Below are 9,576 nucleotides of genomic sequence, written 5' to 3'. Positions count from 1 at the left end.
GTCGCGCCCTTGTTCGCCCTCAATGGGACCGCCCCGCCACCCGGCCCGCGGCTAATTGGGGCGCGTGCCACCGCCGCCGTGGCGCGGTCCGGGGCCTGCGTCTGCATCTGCGCAAGGACGTGGGCTCCGGCACTCACGCCGGCCTGGACTGCGGACTTAGACTGGACCTCACCTTGGACTGGGACCTGGACCCTGCTCGGGCCTTCGGCGAAGAAAGACACTTGCTTAAATGCGACAGACACCGGACCTCGGACCCCAGTCCAGACGCGGACTCGAGCCCTGGACCCGAACCCGGACCTGGACCTGGAACTGGACGCGGACCTCAGAGCCGCTCCCGCCTGGCCCTGGCCCAGGCTTCTGACTCCGTCCCGGACCCCAGAACCCCAGGCGCCCGACCTGTCCGCGCCTGGAGCTGACTCCTGCCAGCGCGGGCCGGGACCCCCGCTGGGACGCGGTCTGGACCCACTCCCAGCCCCAAGCGCACCCAGGTCATACTCCAGGCCTCGGTCGGACCTGGCGCGTGCGGATGCAGCCCGCGGCCCTCGCTGCAGCTTGGGGGTTACCTGTAGGAGGCGCGTCGAGGCCTCCTGACCCGGCGCTGCTGGCGGCCTGTTCCCGGCCGTGCTCCCCACTGGCGGGCTAGCCGCTGCCCTCCCCCCGGCTGGCTCCCGCGGCCACCTGGGGGCCTGCCACCTGGAGGGAGGGTCCAGGCGACATCGTTCCTGGGTCCCAGGCCCTGGAACACTCTCCGCAGAGCTCTTAAGGGCCTCAGCGGGATGTAGAGAGGTCCTCCGTCGTCGGTTTTCGTTTTCTGCTCCTCTTCCTACTTGGAAGGCTCTGTCAGTTGCTTCATGAAAGAAAATGCAGAATCCCCCGAGGAGGGAAAGAGCACCCCCAGGCCCTTCTGCACGGCCTCAACCCCCTTTCTTCCTCCACATCGCCCCACCTTTCCAGCTCAGGATGCGAGTGCAGTGGCATTCCTTACCAGTGTCCTGAGGTCTCTGTTTCCCCTCAATGTTGTAATTTTTATTCCGAGACGCTTTTGAGACTTAGTTCCTTGTGATTTAAGAAAATGGTTTCTGTTGTTTTAAAAGCACCTTTTCTCTCGTAATTAGGTGCAAAAGAGAAACCAGAAAAGGACTCCTGGAAGCCCTGGCCTTTGAAGATTGACTGAGTGGTCCCCAGGCCTTGGCATCGCTGGGCAATAGCCCTCTGGCCTTAGTCTCCGTTAGTCCGAACTTTTGTTCTCCAGATTTGACTACAGCTTAGGCTTTGCCAGGAAGACTTTGAAATGAGAATTTGTTTCTGAGCTTGTTGATCGTGGGGCAGAATTTGGTTTCAAGAAAGCTCGGTGTTCCCGAGCTGCTGGGGCCTGCCTTGTGAGGGTGGCACTGGGTGAGAATCCTGCCTTGTACCAGGAGCAGGGCGAGGCAGGGGCATTGGTGACTTTGCCTGTGTGTTGTGCAAATCTGTGCCTGTGGAAGGGGCGTCCACGGAGGAGAGCCTTGTGATTCCCGTTTCCCTAGACAGCTTCCCAGATAACCCGCTCCTTTTTGTCGGTCTTCCCTCATTTCTACCTCGTCTTTCTCTTTCCCGAGGAGCGATTATTCCATCTACTAGTGTAAGTTTGCCTCTGTGGGATGCTGAGGTCCATGCCCGGACCTCTGAAGGAGAAAGCTGGCTCAAGGAGCCGGTCAGCAGCTGCCCTTGCTGACCTGACACCTTGACTTTCCCCACCAGTCTCACCGCCTGCTGAGTCTGGACCTTTACACTGAGGCTGTGGGGCAGGTGCCTACCAGAGTCACAGAGCCCGGGTGGGGCTCAGGTGGGGTCCAGAACCCCCTGGCTGCTTGACCAGGGAGGTTGCAGTTGCAGGGCACTGGCCCCTGGCACACAAAGGCAGTGGATGGCACATATTCGGATCCTGCAGCTCAGGCCAGGCAGCTTTGTGACAAGAACTCTTGCGGGCTCGGTGGGGAGCTTGTGTCTGTGATTTTGTACCCCAGTCTATCCATCCAAGGCTGGTTTTGAGGGGTTGGTCAGGTTTTGAACCTGGCAGAGAATGGTGGGAGGCTCAGAGGACCAAAATTGGCTGCAGGGCTCAGGCCGGGGTGGCCAAAGCTGGACTAGGTCAGGGCAGTTCTGGCGCCAAGGTTTCAAAGTGGCTCTGTTTTTCCTGGAAATGCTCTTACCTATAAAACAAGCCTATGTGGGAGGAGTGGGAAGGTGTGGATGGTGATGTTTTCTTTTAAAAAAAATTACAAAAAATAACAGAGCACTTGTGTGCATGCAGTGGGGTCCCAGTTCTGTGCAGTGTCAAGCTGCGTCACTGTTCCACTGCCTGGGCCTCAGTTTCCCCAGTCTTTGAAAAACTATGACAGTTCTCATTCTGCCTGCCTCACAAGTTGTGGGAGTCATGTGAAATGGGGTGCGAGCACGCTGTGTAAATTATGAAGTGCTTGCTGTATACACATGAGGTGCTGTCGTTTCTATCTTGGGAAAGACCCTTTACTATGATACGGTGTTTTATGGCTAAAATGTTTAGTGATTGTCTTGGTACTGGCACTTAACTAAGTGGCCAGGATGTTGCTGTTGACTTTAGCTGTGTCAGAGTTCTCTGCACTGCCTCTAAGAAGTGTGCGTTCTAAGCAAGGCAAGAAATCAGGGAAGATAGAGAACATCCCAGCCCCCCTGAAGACTTTGAGCCTGATAACAAGATGGCTCCAATTTGGGGGACTGGAGTTTGAAGACCCTCCTGGGATGTATGTCTGAAAACCCTGTGCTCTTAGGGACCCAGCCTGCCTTCCAGTCTGTATTCCCTGCCCAGCCGGGTACGTAGTCGTCTTCGGGGCCCAATCCCAGCCTGGTCACAGCTAAAGTCAACCCTTTGGCCCTCACCCCTCCCCAGGGGGACTGGGCTCCTTCAGTTTCCAGAGAGCTTAACTACTCAGCTCCCATTCACAACACACATTTTTTTTTTTTTTTTTAATTTCAGGGAAGGCTTCTCTGTGTCTGAGATCTGTCCTTGTCATCTACAACAGCTTGTGTTTCGGCTGCCATTGGGTATTGGCAAGTGTGTAAGGAGAAAGGGTGAAACCAGAGGACTCAGGCAAGGGCCTGCCCTTCACCTGGGCCAGGTGCCCTCCAGCAAGACCTCAGATCATCCCCTAGGCTACAGGGGCAGCTGAACTTTAATTGTTCCACATGCATGTGCCCGTGTCTGTGCGTGCGCGCGCGCACACACACACACACACACACACACACACTTGCACACACATATTTGTGCACTCACACAAGTGCATATTCCAGGATATTCTCCTCGTGGAGTGAAATTTTAGTGCTCTAAGTATTAAAGTTTGAGGCACCAACAGGCTGTCTTAAAAGGCTCATTCAGCTTGTCTGCCTTGGAGCTATTTTATTTATAATTCTTCTTGTCACGTCAAAGAACTCTGTGTTTCTTGCAGACTGTGTTCGGGTGGTTGAGTGTTTTGGTTTTTGGCTACAGCTGGTTAATTTTTCCGAATCTGTAGGGCCAGGTGTGCATTGACAAGCTTTTTCCCAGCTCGAGAGGTTTCCCAGTGAGCCTCGGAGTCCTGCTATAAATTCCCAGTGCTCTATGTGCGGTAGACTTCCAATTTTAGAGAGATTTTGGGAGGGTGGGAGGGCGCCGGCAGTACCTTCGTCCAGTGCCTCCTCTGAGACACAAGGTCAAGAGCGAGGCACACTGTGGGGCAAAAGCTTGCAGCATGTTCAGAGTATGAGGGTGCTGAAGCTGGTTAATGAGTAAGGTATTAGCAAAAGTGCAAACTTCTGCTTCAAACTAAAAATCCCTGTCTCTGCCTCTCATTGAAAACCAAACTCAGGACTGAAAATATCTCATATCTCTGGTTATTTTGAAATACAATTTAAAATTCTGCATTTATCATGTAAAAATTATATAGATGTTTATTTCCAAGGCCAGTATGTATTCTTGTCTGATAGCTTGCATTACTACTTCTTTTGGTAAGAGAAAATGAACTTCGAGTGCTTTTGAAATTAGGAATTAGACCAAGAGTTGCTCTATAAATAGCCAGAAACAAAACGAAAGCATCCGTTTTCTTCTTTGGTATCTTCCTTTGGAAGCATTAAATAGTATCTTTTCTTGCAGTGGTAAATGTTGTTAAAATATTTTTGTACTTTTTGTAGAAAGGGCATATGTGAAAAATTAGACCTTAACCTTGAAGGTGACCATATTAAAAAACTGGGATACATAGATATAGGAAAATGAAACTGTCTTTCTGTAGGAAGTTACTCCTTTGTGTTGTGCAAAATCATACTGGATTTTACAAGAATCCAATAAGAGCATTTCGATAAATATGACCAGTGTGTTCACATTTCAAGCAATTTGTAATTGGCAGCCCTCCCCCCTCCTCAAAATGCCACGTTCAGCCTGCGTTCCTTCTGCGGGCAGCTAAGTGCTGTCGCAATCCTTTTAAAGAAGCAATCCGTGAAGTCTTGATTTGAAAAAAAAAAAAATCCTGCAATCCCTTGCAATTTAACAATGAGCCATTTTGAGTTTTAAATCAGCTTTTTCCTCTCCCTGTCTTTTTTTTCCCTTTATTCTAGAGGCTTCTAATTTAACCAGCCCACTGAAGAACTCTGTATCTAAGAAATACTAGTAAACTTCTCTCATTTCAGCTATGGGGAAAAGAAATTTCAACTGACTTTCATTAGCATTTCAGCATTATTTAAAAATTTGAAGCATAAACATAAATATTTGAGACAGTTTTTAAAGTTTAAAATTACACAGCTAAATTCTGCCTAGATGTGATTCAAAAGAACATTTGATCATTAAAGTAATAACAATTTAAGACCCCAGGAAAGGATGGAGAAAGTGCAAAAACACTTCCAATAAATCGGGCTTCTTGGCTGTAAAAGGAAAGAAGACTTTGGATTTTGGGGGAGTAAAATTCTTTCCAATTTTTCTGATGTACTTTCATTTTCTTGGAAATTGGTACCTCCTACCAGAAACTATAAAACTCCAAATTCTAATAAATGTTAAGTTGCTAATAAAATGCTAAAATTAACACAATCAATTCTTTAGAAAAATGATATTTTCCCAGTTTATGATGATTCCATTTTAGAATAGAATCATTCTAAAACGATTCCACTTCTCTTTGAAAGGTGATTTTTATTTATTTTTTTAAATTTTAGTTTGTACTGTACCTTCTCTTGCTTCTTACATAAAGCCAAGACTCTTGTTTTGGCATAGGATGCATGCATAGATAATCAGATTTGCTCCATCATATTTTTGTGCTGTTACTACTTTGGCAGGGAAAATATTAATTTTCGTTGCTCATCTATACAAAAGCAAATTCTCCCTACTGGTGTGTGTCTATTCCAAACAATATATTAATGTATCTACATTTGGTTAAACACACATTAATCATAGATTCCTTGTGGTTTTAAGCTTTCCTTTATTAGAGAAATAATACTAACCCCTTAAGAATGCCTTTGGGGTTTTAGACTTCTTTTCAAGTTGGGGGCACTGGTGACACTTTGTGGGTAGCAAACGTGTGAACTTCCCAAGTGGGTTGAAGTCCGTGGTGCCAGGCTCCTAGCAGCTTGCTAACCAGCCAGCAGCATGGAATGGGGTCAGCACCCAGCAGCCCCGAGAGCAGAGGACATGATGCTTGGTGTGGCCAGCTGCAGACAGCTTCAGGGTGTCCTCTGTATTTCAGGAAAGAAGAAGGGGAGATGGTGTCCTCGGACACCATTGTCCTGCAGCCAGGCTGCGTTACTGTTGGTGGTAAATCAACACCAAATGTGACCTACACGGGGGACTGCAGCAAAAGATTGTGAAAAGCCTTCATTATGTCTGGAAGGAGGAGAGTGCCTTCTGTGGCAGTTTGCTCGATCCTGTCCCTGTCTAGACCACATCAGCTCTCAGCAGCTTCTGCTGTCTTACATCTATGGAAATCAGGAGTTTTTTGTTCTCTCCTTCCTCAACTTCCTCTGTAAGAAATCATACCTGTGTGCGGCTACGTATTTCTGATAATATGTATATACTCACACATATTTACCCAAAGGAAAGGGATGCTATAGGTTTTGTGCGTGAGTGAGAGTAAAGCCTTCACAAAGTAGCAGCACAAGTTACCCCGAGCCAGGCGTATTAAAATGGACTCTCCAATCTGCAAACTCCTCTGAGACAAAGGCGAAAGAAAGAAAACAGAAGCCTGGTTTGCCTTTTTACGGAATAACCAAAGCTGCTTAGCAGCAACTCTGAAGGCGCATTGTCAGGGCTGATCCAAGTGGCATCTTACTTCGGCAGATTTGCGATCCCAGGTTTATCGGGCCAGCTTTGGACACATCACAGTTCTTGACGTGCAAACTGAAGGATCAGAACCCGAGTGGGTTTCACTCACATGCATCTGCTTGCTTTGACTAGATTAAATGCATCTGCTTACTAAGTCCTCGTGATTTCTCGGGTCCTGGAAATTTAACACTATTAAATGTCGCTATGAGGAGAGAAGAGAATTGAAACTGAAGCCCACCCCCAGCCTTCTGAGGCTGGACCGCTGGCCAAGGGCAAAGGAGAGAGAGCCAGGGCTCAAGGGTATGGCAGGAAGTTGCCGGCCGCATTCCCATTAGGCAGATCTTGGGAGAAATCAGGAAAAAATAACTGTATAAGGCTGATACTATAAACATCCTGGTACAGCGACAGGCTTCCTAGGACTTATTTTCAAACATCTGACCTCAGGCATGGTTGTGGCCTAAAGGGACAAGCCAAGTTTTTCTTCCAGGAAAATTGTCCAGCATAATGCTCATCAGCAATGTAAATTTTCCATCTTCCCTTTTTGAGTCTTTGAGCTCACTTTAAAAATATTTTTTACTTTGAATAATATGTGATGGCAAGTAGTGAGGGGGGGAAAAGCGTCCAACTGAATAATACCAGTGGAATTACCTGAGAGCTATTATTTTCCTAGAATTAAGCAGAATTTGTTTTCTGAATTTGCAACCAAATTGTGTGTAAATCCTTGCCAAGTACGGGAGAGTTTTTAAAAAGTGGGTGTTCTTGAATATTCTTCTGACTCACTTGATTTCTTGTTTTATCAAATAAAAATTGGAAGGAGGGAAAATACATTAAATTAATTTATTACTGTGTGAGAGCAAGAAAAAATGGCCAATAAAAAGAAGGTGAGCAAGCTGGTGTGATTATACAACGATTTCAGGTGAAAATTACAAAGCTAATATCCTGGCATCTACTGCATTCAGTAATGATACCGTTGTCAAATTTGTATTTGTGCCAATGGAACAAAGTTGTAAGTGGCGTAATGGAAGATAATCTCTTTTTCTTTGTGGCTTTTTAAAATTCAGTGTTTTAATCCACTATTTAATTCATGTTTTAATCACAAAATGTATATCACATTAGTTATAATATTTATAGTGTTTGGAAAAGTGATTATAAATAGATTATGGTGTGGTTGTTGGATACAGTCTTTTATTTCTTCACGATTATATCTCAAAGGTATGCAGCATTTTCAGAATTTGTGCCTGAGAAGAGTTTTACATGGGAAGTCTCCATATATTTAGTTCAGAACCCCCATTTGTTTGGTCGTTCTGAGCTTGCTCATTAGGTTAGAAAAGTGAGATTCGGCATTAAAAGGGCCTGGTGCTTATACTGTTATGATCCCTGCCCTCGGCCCTGTCCCTACGCAGTTTGTTCTGCTGGAGCTTCTGAACTTACTAAACCTCAAGATGTCTTTCATGTTTTGGAAGTGGTTGAACCGTGCAGTAAGGAGGGGCACAGGAGAAGCTGGTAATGGCAGTTGGTGGCTGAGCTTGTCCCTGGTGTGGGTGGAGCAGAAGGGGGCTCACACAGGGATCCGAGTAGCTTCTGGGGACTGCCAGTGCAGTCACCCTGGGTGGTTGTAATGCTCCTTTCCCACACTTCCTGGTTGGGAACTCTGACAGTGAAGACTTTATAAAGGACGGTGCTAGACAAGACTGATTCTCCCTGTCCTTCTGTCAGAGGCATGGCCTTCCTGAGCTCAGGCTGTCTTCTGAGGAAGGGGCACAGGGCTCCAGGGCTCCTGGCCCTGGGTCCCACAGCTCTTGAGGCAGAGGCCACAATGCACCCTCTGCAGGAAAGAGTGAAATGGCTCCTGCTTGGGCCGAATCTTTACTGCTGCTGGCAGCCATGGAAAGTGAAAGTTGGTAAAAACTCCAGTGAAAACGTGGGCTGGAAATGTTTCGGCTCTGTTTTCTAAACCCTAGTTTTCTGATAGGGAAAAAGCAAGCTAACCCTAGTAAAAAGAAGTGAGATTCCACACCCCAGACTCCCAGGAAAGCAACTGGGAAGATTTCTTAGCATATCCTGGATTCCCCCCCCCATTCTGTGTCATGGGTTGTGGTGATGATGCTGGTGTGTAGTGTCCAGCACTAGCCAAGGCCATGGGGTCTACCGAGTTTGGACAGCCCCGGGTCCTCACAGTGCTGTCTAGCCCAGCCTTAACTAAGTGGCCAGTTTTCCCCTCCTGGGCAATCCAATCCAACGTGGAGTGGAGTTTCCTGGGCAGCTGGGCATGCGAGGAACTTTTGAATTTACCAATGGCATAAAAATATATATTTTTATGACAACGGGCAAGTTTCAATTGGTTGACAGAAATGGCGAGATGTGACGTCAAGGGACACTGGTTAGAATGCCAAGGCCAGGGGGGGTAGTAGGGGGGAGACAGGCACAGAGAGTGGGATGGGGCCCCGAGGCCATGTTTCTCTCGGGCCCTGGCCATCAACGGGGCCATCGCTGGCGTTCAGGAAGAGCTAGGTCGGCATGGCTCTGAGCCAGAGCATACCCAGGCAGGGGGAAGGGGTCTGAGTGTAGCGACTGTGTGCTGACGGGTGTTCCTCAGGGCCAGAGTCCCAGGCCTGCGCCTCTGCAGTTTGCGGACGGCTTGGACGCCCCTGCAAAGCCGGCGGGGAAAGACGCTGCAGACTCCTTGACATCCTAACCAGTGTCCAGGCCATGGAGCCCAGGCGTTCCCCTTCCCCTGAAGGAGCCCAGGAAAGAACAGTGTGGCCTGGAGCCAGCAGTGTCGCCGTCGGGCTGAGAGCAAAGCTGCGGCCTTGAACTTCTCCCCGCAGTTTCTGCGCCCTGAGTCAGGGAAGCAGGAAGTTGTTTCCACAGGGAAGGAAGAGGGCGAGTTCCGAGCTGGGCAGTGGCTCGGGGCACTGTGCCCCCGCCCATTCCATGCCTCCCTAGGCACCATGAGCGCCCCCCAACTTTGCCAGGCACCTCGCGCGACCCCCTTACATCTCCGGCATAGTGCGCTGTCCTCCCACTCCCGCTCGCGGGATCCGCTCCACCACAGCCCAAAGGGTACCGCGCCCCTTGCTCCGCGGGGCCGGTGGTGTCCGGGAAGAGGCTGCTGGGCGCCCGTGCGCGCGACCTGCCCTGGGGAAAGCCACTGCCACTGTCGGCCACGAGTACTGTCCTAGTGCCTGGTCTAGAGCTCCAAGATACACAATGGTCCCACTGAAATAAGCCGGCAGACCCTCGCGCTGCCCGCAGCGCGCACAGGGCTGCGGGCCTGTCTC

General features: G+C 48.9%; 1 long non-coding RNA gene across 2 annotated transcripts in view; it reads left to right on the top strand.

The window, feature by feature from the left end:
- LOC107155799 overlaps positions 1–9,576 on the top strand; it is a 60,786-nt gene that overhangs the window by 16,212 nt on the left and 34,998 nt on the right. The window lies entirely within an intron of this gene.

Source organism: Marmota marmota, unplaced genomic scaffold (assembly GCF_001458135.2).
Source record: "Marmota marmota marmota unplaced genomic scaffold, marMar, whole genome shotgun sequence".
In the NCBI taxonomy this organism is placed as follows: Eukaryota; Metazoa; Chordata; class Mammalia; order Rodentia; family Sciuridae; genus Marmota; species Marmota marmota.
This window is presented reverse-complemented; position numbering and strand designations above follow the sequence as displayed.